Raw genomic sequence first — 9,522 nt, forward strand, 5'->3', positions numbered from 1 at the left:
CAATTTGCAGTCAAAGCAAGATGCCTAAGACCCTACCCACAGGAAAGCTCATGCTTCTTCCCGTACCAGAAAGTCCTTGGTCTCACATCACCTTAGATTGCGTTACTGACCTCTCTGTCCTCACTGTAGTTGATGGATTCTCCAGGGGTGTGTGGTTCATTGTGTTTCCGAGTATGCCTACAGCCTGCCAAACTGTGGAAGCCTTGTTTAACCAGGTGTTCCGTATATTTGGCATCCCAGAGGACATAATATCATATTGGGGACATCAATTCACATCTCGAGTTTGGGCTTCCTATATTGAACACATCGGGGTAGCTATTAGTTTTACATCCACAGTCAAATGGCCAATTCCTACATTGTTTTTATATGAACAATCCATCAGACCGGTCCAAGTTCCTCTTATTGGCAGAAATGGCCCAAAATTCACTTACTAGTTCATCCACTGGCTTGACTCCTTTTTATTGTATTTTAGGTTATCAGCCTCAAATGTCCCATGGACTTCCATATCAGCTGGTTTCCCCGCTGTGGATGAGTGGATGCAGCGGAGCGAAAGGGTATGGGAGGAAACAGATCAGTGTATTGTATGAGTTCTCTGAACGTATAAGGAAATTGCGGACAGGCACAGAGGGGAGAACCCGATATACCAACCTGGTGACAGAGTGTGGCTCTCTACACAGGACTACCGCAAGCCGGGGTCATGTCGCAGGTTAGGTCCCAAGTATATCGGTCCATATGAAATTACCAAGCACATTAATGAAGTCACATATCAACTCAACTTACCTGCTCACTTTTGTGTTTTGAGGTCATTTCATGTGTCCCTTCTTAAGCCTGTTGTTCCTGTTGTGGCCTTTGGATGAGATCACCCCTGAGGTCACTCCTGTATTAAGTATGTTGGTTGCTGTCATTAGAGTGTATTGTTTCTGAAGGTTTTTTTGCATTATGCAATGCCTCTTCGCAGAGTGTGATTTTCAAGAACTTTAGTAAGCAGATGACTTATTTGCATCACCTTTTTTGGTAGGACAAAGCCCATCCATGAGCCAAAGGAAGCTGAGGTAGGCCCCATTCCATGAAAACACAGGGAGTGTGTGAACCAGGATACCAACACAAGCATACATGCAAGCTGACACCTACCCTCCCCTTGTCCAGTGGTTTGGCCAGTAGACAACTAATGAAAAACATTTCAAAAGCGTTTATACAGAAGCCAATGTTCAAATGGCTCTCTGTGCAGTGAGGAAACATATCATAAGGAAGTGCAAATTCCACTAAAGTTTAAGTAGGATCACTGAATTCAAAGTCTAGAGCACTATTACACTATGACTTCTAACAATAGCGTAAAAACAGTAATGTCATTCGTTTTTAGGAAAGGAATGTAAAAGTTTATGAAATATTCTTAAAAAGAGGACAGTTTGATGAGGAGCTTGGTCTTGCACAGCTACCAAAACCCAGGACTGAACTAGGAGTATTTTGATATTCAATCTAACACTCACCCAGCTGAGCTATTTCAGATAGTGACTAAATACTTTTGCCTGGTTTCGATCAAAATGTTACCAATGAATGTAGCTCATGTTCATGTCAGAGGAAACTGTCACCTTTATCCCTGGTGAGCTAGTGGCTAGGATTTTCTTTCAAACTTAATTTTTATGTGGAATAAAAAGAAATATGAATACCTCTCTTTATGACCTCCTAATGCTCATGCATACCAAGTCCAGTATGCATACAAACATCGTCAGTATACTAGGAATACAGAGTTTGAAAAATGTTTGTCAGAAGCATCTGAGCTTTATTGCTGGTGGGTGAGTGGCTAGGATTCAACACTTTCACCACTGCGACTTGGGCTTGATTCCTGGTCAGGGGACGCTCTTTTTGCTCACTTAAAAAAGAAGCTTGTATGTGAAAAAACAAACTTCCTTTGAGTCAGATTTTAACTGACAGACTAAGGATAACAGTTTTAAATTCTACAGTCCTCCAGTCTACCAACTAAGCTATTGAAGGCAACAGACATGTAATCCCATAAATCCAAACACCAGTATGTTGGCAAGAAACACGGCCAGTTATGGATGTTTGAATTGTTAAGTTCATTTGACACAAAGAAGAAACATTGCATTGTACGAGTTGGAGATGTTCAGCTACCAACAGATATCTCTTGATTACATTTGGATGCATACTGGACTTTGTGTACAATCAATAACTACTGGTACTAACTCAAAGTATGTTTCCCCCTTCAGTTTTATTTTATGCCAGAATAAAGACTTTCTGTCTTTAGAATTCTACATGACTCAAACTGAGATGCAGCAGATCACTTAGCTAGAACAAAGGGTCTTGTACTACAATAATGACTTTTGCTTTATTGCCCATAAGGTCCACCTCTTTTTTCTTTAACGCTCAGATCATCCCGTAGATGTTAGAATTATTCTAATGAAATTATAATTAACATTTTAAAAAATTCCTTAACATCACTCTTAAAATAACTTTTACCTTACAAATGATTTCTTTACCAGCAAATTTGAGTTGGTATGAATTCATCTATTAATTTTTCGTTATTATTTCATTAAATACATGCCCCCCCCCCCCCCCGCCCCCTAAAAAAAGAATAACAGTCCAAATGAAAGGTCTAAATGAATCTTTGCAGTAACAACAGTCTTTTATGCTCTTCCAACCACCCCACCTCCCCCCAGTGGACACACCATGCTCCAGTACATGATTCTGGAGTGCTGTGCTATCTGTGCTCCCCACTAACTCTTCCTACCTGCTGGGGTTTCTCCTTCCTGGACCTGCCTTAAAATGCTTAAAATGACAGCACCTTGCCCTCCATTTACCTGCAACATTCTGCACTGTCACAAACAATATTTATGTGCAGATTAGCAGATGAACCTCACCTGGATGATCCACATTTCATTTCTTTGTACTGTTATAATAATGAGTTACTGTATTTCTACCCAGGTGTTCTATCCAGGTGAACTGTGCTCTGTTTCTATCTCCTATGATGTCTTTGTGTAGGAATGCTGTAGTGTATCTTTCATGCTTACAATTTGTCAGCCATCCTCTACCCAACTCATCTTTGCCCAGGTTTATCCAGGGTTAACCGAAGGAGGATGAGTTCCCTTTTGAGTCTGACACCTTCCAAGTCCCTTCCACCATTCCAGTGAGTTTTTCCTACTGTCACCCTTGCCAATGTCATTTGGCTTATTTATCAGTTGTCACAAGGTGTTAACGTTATTATGCACATGTATATAAAATGTGTATATACTCTATATACATATATATATATATATATATATATATATATATATATATATATATATATATATATATATATATATATATATATATATATATTGCATTATTCTCTGCACCTTAAATGTTATTTGCAGTTTGGATTGGATTATAAAGTGAATTTCATTGGTGAGTACTATATTTTTTGGTGACAAAGTATAATCTAATCTTTACAAAGCAGTGACCAGAAAGGAAGAGCTGGATGAGGCTTTGGTCCCCATGATAGTTAGAGACACACAGCCATTTAGCATAGTTGAGGATAAAAGCTTCAGGGACTTGGTAGCAAAATTGGATTCAACTTATATTCTCCTAACTAGGAAGGTATGTGTGGTGACATGGATACATTATGAGAGTAGTATTAAAAATATATATAATTATTTTCTTCCTTCCCTTTAGACTGTAAAGGCCATGGTTGAGGCCAAATGTCAATAAGAGAAAGAGAAGGCCAAAGCTGAGGTCCAGAAAATTCCTGCAATGAGTTTGTCAGCAGATATGTGGACATCTCTTAATGTGGATGCCTTCTTGGCTGTGACCTGCCATTTTATAGATGACAACACATTTCTGAAGTCTACACTACTTGGTGTTGTGAAATTCCTGCAGGCGCATACGGCTGAAAATTTGGCCTGTGTGAAATCCTCTCTTATGGAAGAATGGGGAATAAAATAAAGTCACATGTCTGGTTACTGATGGCACATCTAATATGATTGCCTGTGGAAATAGCTGAAGCTGCCTCATGCGCTTCAAAAAAAAAGAAACTGAGGTTGAAACAAGGTGTTGGAGCGATTAGTAGAACTCAGGGAGCCTGTGGGGGCAGATTTGGCGGGTTTACAAACTGATATTCCTGCGCTGATCTCTGATGTGTACAGTAATGTATGTGGGTGCCGTTCTATACTCTATTCTTTTCACAAGGCAACTGTGGAGCTGTCAGACCTCAGTGGCAGGCATAATCATATCCCAACACATTTCAGACTAAACGATTTGAACTCCCTGGCACTTCCAGACACCTAACTGGCTATAATTTGATGGGGAGGATGCAGGTTGTCTGCATGCCTCTGGAATGGCTTCTTTGACCTATTCACACAGCGATCGAGAGCCTTACACTAATGCCAGAGTCCCTCTGATTTCATACTTTTCTCTGCATTGTCCAAGATTTGTAAACAAGCACAAATCCATGGGTAAAGTTTTGTAATCAAGAACACACTCTCATGTACTTGGAACATGTCTTAGCAGATTGTGATTTACAAGCAATGTTATAAGCAACACAAGTTCAAACAGGTGGTTTGTTGACAAGGGGTCATTCATCAAACAAAACCCACATGGCCCATATGGGGATCGAACCCATGACCTTGGCGTTATTAGCACCACGCTCTGACCAACTGAGCTAATCGGCCTTTCTCCATTCATTTCGCAGTTTTTGGTGGAGCACTGAAGGGAACCTTTCCATGAAATTGTAGACTTGGTGTCAACGAGATTACGGCCACTTTTTCGACCGAGCATAGGTGAAAGTTGACACTTATTGTTCCCTCTGACAAATGGTTATTCTGCAGCCAACTTTTGAATTAAACTTCAAAAGCAAATGTGGAGAAGCTTTTGTTAAAGAGCAATTCAGTGCAGTTGTACACAGTGACGAAATCATCAATTGCAAAGTCCACTGAGCTTTATTGCTGCGAGTTACATAGTGCTGTCTATTACACCATGAAATCTGCCATAACAACAAAAATGTAATGTCTGATTCTGTGAGCCAAGGAATATAAACCTTTTAGGGACATATTTAAAATATCAGATTTTCTGCACAGAGTAGGCATTTTTTTCTAGCTTTAACCATACGTCCTCTTTCTTTGGAAATCTGTGTCATTGCTGCATGAATAAGCAAAAAGATTTTGAGCAATTTTTTGTCTGGGTCTAAGGGGCAATTTATTCAAACCAAAAGATGCTATTTTAGCTAGTTTGTCAAATGAACATGTCAAACCTACAGAGACAATGTGTCTAGCTACAGAGCTCTGCAAGGTTTAATTCTTGGAAGTATTTGAAGCCATAGAAAGTTATTCTGTAAGCATTGCTTAACTCAATAAAAAGAGACAGTTAGAGCCAATGGCTGCCAGATCTAACATAGCTCACATTTTATAGTGTTTGCATAGCATATCAGAATCTGCAAGAACTATTCCTGTCATTTCAGGAATAAGCTTTTTTGACTTCACAGCTAGATGAAATATTTAGGGTGGATGCAGGATTTGGTATGATCTCCTAGAGAATTGCCATTCCACTGTGTCTTCAGCTTTTGTCCGATCTGCAAACAAGTCCCACTCTAGGAGAACTAGGTCAAGTGGTAGAGTGCTCTTTTAGTATGTGAGTGTTAGTGGGATTGATGCTCACATTCTCAAGTCTAGAATTTGTAGTTTTTTTCTATGATGAAATCCTTTCTGATAGCAAATGTTTTCGGGACCTGCTAATACGCTTATGCCATGCACACATTACGTGACTTTTGAAGTTTTCAAATTGATGTATGGCTCACACTGCACAACTGTATGTCTTGGAATCTGGAAAGCTTAATTTGTGGTATCTCAGTGGCAGACATAATCAGTGATAAACCACTGATATGTCAACTGGTCTTAACACAGACAGATTTAACTTACTCTGTTGAGACTGTGTCTAACTTAAACCTTTCCTTCAAATAGAAGAGATCCTTGTTGCAGAGGTAATGTTTTTACCTTTATATGGTTTTCCCACTCATAGTCATGCAACACACAAATGCAAACCTCTCACAGACTGTCTCACACACATCCAGTTATTCATCTGAACACATGATGTTTCTGTCTCTGTACCGCTATTAGTTATGCAATGGTTCCTCAATACTAGCACTAACTGAACAGGGTTCTGTATAAATATGATCTTTATAACAGCTGCCATAACAGCAAAAATGTAATGTCTGATTCTGTGAGCCAAGGAATTATTATTGATATTGTGAATATTTAATAACCTCCAATGCCAGCAAATTAAATTTAACAATATTGTGAAAATTGTAAAGGATACTTTATTCATGTCCTCATTGCTAAAGATTGTATCGCTTTATCACAGCGATACGCTAGTTAGCTAGCTAACAGTTGAGGTCAGCGAGTGTCAAACTCGGGGCTATAAACCATTCCTTGTGGAACCATTTCATTGTTCAGCTTTCAACTTTGATCGTTTAGGTGCTGGTAGTTTGTTAGCTAGCTAACTGTTCAGCAATAGAAAACCTACTTTTGTATGATTTAGAGACCCAAATTCACAAACCTGTGGGTTTTCAAATGTATCGTTCTCTCTAAATAAGCAAAATGACTTAAGCCATTACTACAGCTATCGGACTGTTTGAACTACAATATTCGACTGTTCATTTATTGTTAATTAGATTAAATTAACTTTCATAAACATTCTGTATTAATAGAATGTAGTTTGTAATGACTGATTAACTGTGTATATTCAACATGAAGCTATTCATATAACGTTTCAAGTTTGGTTTATTTGTAACATACATTTATTTGCCACTTTCATTTTTAGGCTGTAAAATGAAAGCTCCTTGCTCACAATCATTGCTATAGTTTGATCAAATTCAGTTATATATATAAACTCCCTATTCAATGGGAAGAAACCAGTTCATGTCATTGTGAATTGCTGGTTCTGTAATCAAAACACTGAGGTTCCATATGAGAACAGAAACTGCTGAGACTGTCCATTCTGTGTGCAGTACAATGGCTTCTAAGAGGTATTGCTGTATTTGAGACATGGTGAGGACATATTTTAGTGAAAGTCTTCCAATGATGCACCCTTACCTGAACCATTTTATGCTGTTGCTGCTGTTAAAAAATGCAGAATGGTGATTATAACGAACCGATCCTTGCACAATATATGGAGCACCTCAACCATGGGGTATCAGCTGGTGTCCCTGTGCTTGATGCATCCAAGACTCAACCAGACACTGAAGATCAAGCAGCTGGCTTCCTTCACTCCCAGAGAGGAAGTAGGTTTTCCATTTGAACTGTTGCCTTCTTAGTTAAGACGTATGCATTGTTGATTGCAGTGCCAGAGCTGTGAAACTGTGCAAGGTAATGCATGTCCAGTGCTGGACTTGGGCAAAGATTGTGAGTGGGTCTTCAAGGGCAAACAGGATCTGATGGCCCACATGTAGTTTGATATTATTCCTAAATAACTAAGTTTACATGGCTATTTGAAAGAAGCTGATCATGTAAGCAGCAAAGACAGAATATCATTCTCTGACTAAGGATTTAGTTGACTCATGTTTAACCCAACTAAACTGTGGTCCTGGCTGATTTTAGTTGGACTATTGAGCCACTGACTCATGCACAGAGTTTTCTGAGTATTTTGCAGTTTCTTACTGTACTGAGTTCTTACTGAGTATAACATCAACTTTGATACATTTGTTTTCTTTTCACCGAACAAAGCCTTCAACTTTGACTGTGGTGACATGAAATCCAGATGTGCAGAGTGTTTTTTCAGTAATGCATCTTTTGCCCGTGCATTTTGATTGCAGTGTTAGGAGGTCATAACTGCTGATCAGAACTTTGGACAAGAGGGCTTATCCTCATGGCTCTCTGACTTTCATGTACAACAACAAACAATATTTTCTTATTTATTTTTTTCCAGTTGTAACAAACCGTTCTGCTGTTTTTTAACTTCTGTCAAATTTTTAATGGTTGTACAGGACAATTACGATGGAAATTGAGGTGTACAAGTGCCACCTTGAACAGACCTACGAGTTGTGCGGGCCTGTCAGACAGCTAAGCAGTATGACATCCAGCACCAGAACCGACAGCTGCGGGCCCTGCTTTTCAACCACCAGCTCAGATGCAGCCAAGATGCAGACAAAGAATTCATTAAGGTGAGTAATTATTGTCAATGGTTGTCTTAGAATGGTGCTAAAGTGCTTAAGATAGTTTTTGGCGATTCTATAGCCAAGAATTCTCAAGATCACATCTAGCTGCATTCCTGTTGGGTGTGAATGACAGTTGCTCCTTCCCAGTTGATACAAAGTGACGATAGAAAAAAAGGCGTACACGGAACTGGTAGTGAACACTGTCCTTCAAGTGCATATAAGTGCATACAGTGTTTGAGCCTGCAATCCAGTTCATTACCCTGTCCAACAGGCTCCCAGGTTCCCCTCCACATCTTCCTTGTCAGAGATAAAAATTGATATAAAAAAATGGATACTTGAATACTTTTGGTTACTTTTTTGTTCCTGGCTACCATGCTTTTTAAAGCATTGATTATTTCAAACATTGATTTATCTAAGATAAGCAAAGACCTGTTCTCTCTTGCTGCATTTTGTGGGGTTTTTTTTGTTTTTTTTGTTTTGTTTTCTTTCCAAATGAAGCTGTTGTTTTCATTTTTGGTGGGTTTCATACTATCCACACCAGCTTCCAGGTTTCTCTCCTTTTACATACCAAGCAATCAGCTTCCTTTCTCTTTGCTACAGAGCACCTCTTTTCTGTCCACACCTGCTTGGCTGGTAGCTCTCAGAAGCCTTGCCTTCCTCACCTGTGCTTTTCTGGTTGCGCTGGCCATATGTGGGTCTGGATGTGACTCTGGAGACACATCCTCTCTCCACAACAGCCCGCACACTCTCAGCGGGGGAATCATCCCACCCAAAGAAGCCCACCAAAGTGACACTGAAGCCAAAGCAAAGAGCATCACCAAAACTGCAAATGTGGAATGACCTGGTGGGTATTCTGCCAGAGAGAGGCAATAGAGAATATCAAGCTGATCTGGTAGTCTGGAAGCAACCACCAGATGGCTGTTGCTTCTGTTGCCCTTTTGACTTCCATCAACATCTACTCAGGCAGTAAAAAGAAATGGTGTACTGGGAGGTAGTAAATCTTGCTAATCAGTACTTGTTTTTGGCCTGTGAAAATACAAACAAACAATACACATATTCAAACACTTCTGAACTACAATTGCTTATCAGGATTTACACAGGCTTATGTTCTTAATAGCTCTTTGCTTACAACTTCATCAAAGCGGTTTTGTTCTACAGTATGTGAAAAGTCTACTTTCCCACACAGTTCACATGAGTCTTGATTCGTCCTGCTGGTTCTTCATGTCTGTGAATGTGAAAAATCTAACTTTTTTGCTTGGCTTCAAGCAGTGATCCTTTGATTGTATCATTCATGATTCATTTAGGATTACAACCAAGTGGTTCAATATCCAGCTAGAGGTGTACTCAAGTGAGGTAATAAAATGAAATTATTGATGTAATAA

General features: G+C 39.4%; 1 non-coding gene across 1 annotated transcript; it reads right to left on the reverse strand.

Moving 5' to 3' along the window:
- Window positions 1–4,590: 4,590 nt before the first annotated feature.
- Window positions 4,591–4,664, reverse strand: trnai-aau (transfer RNA isoleucine (anticodon AAU)). The gene has a single exon. It is a non-coding gene; the product is annotated as a tRNA-Ile (tRNA).
- Window positions 4,665–9,522: the final 4,858 nt, after the last annotated feature.

This window comes from Electrophorus electricus, chromosome 5 (genome assembly GCF_041902795.1).
Source record: "Electrophorus electricus isolate QZ-2024a chromosome 5, ASM4190279v1, whole genome shotgun sequence".
NCBI lineage: Eukaryota > Metazoa > Chordata > Actinopteri > Gymnotiformes > Gymnotidae > Electrophorus > Electrophorus electricus.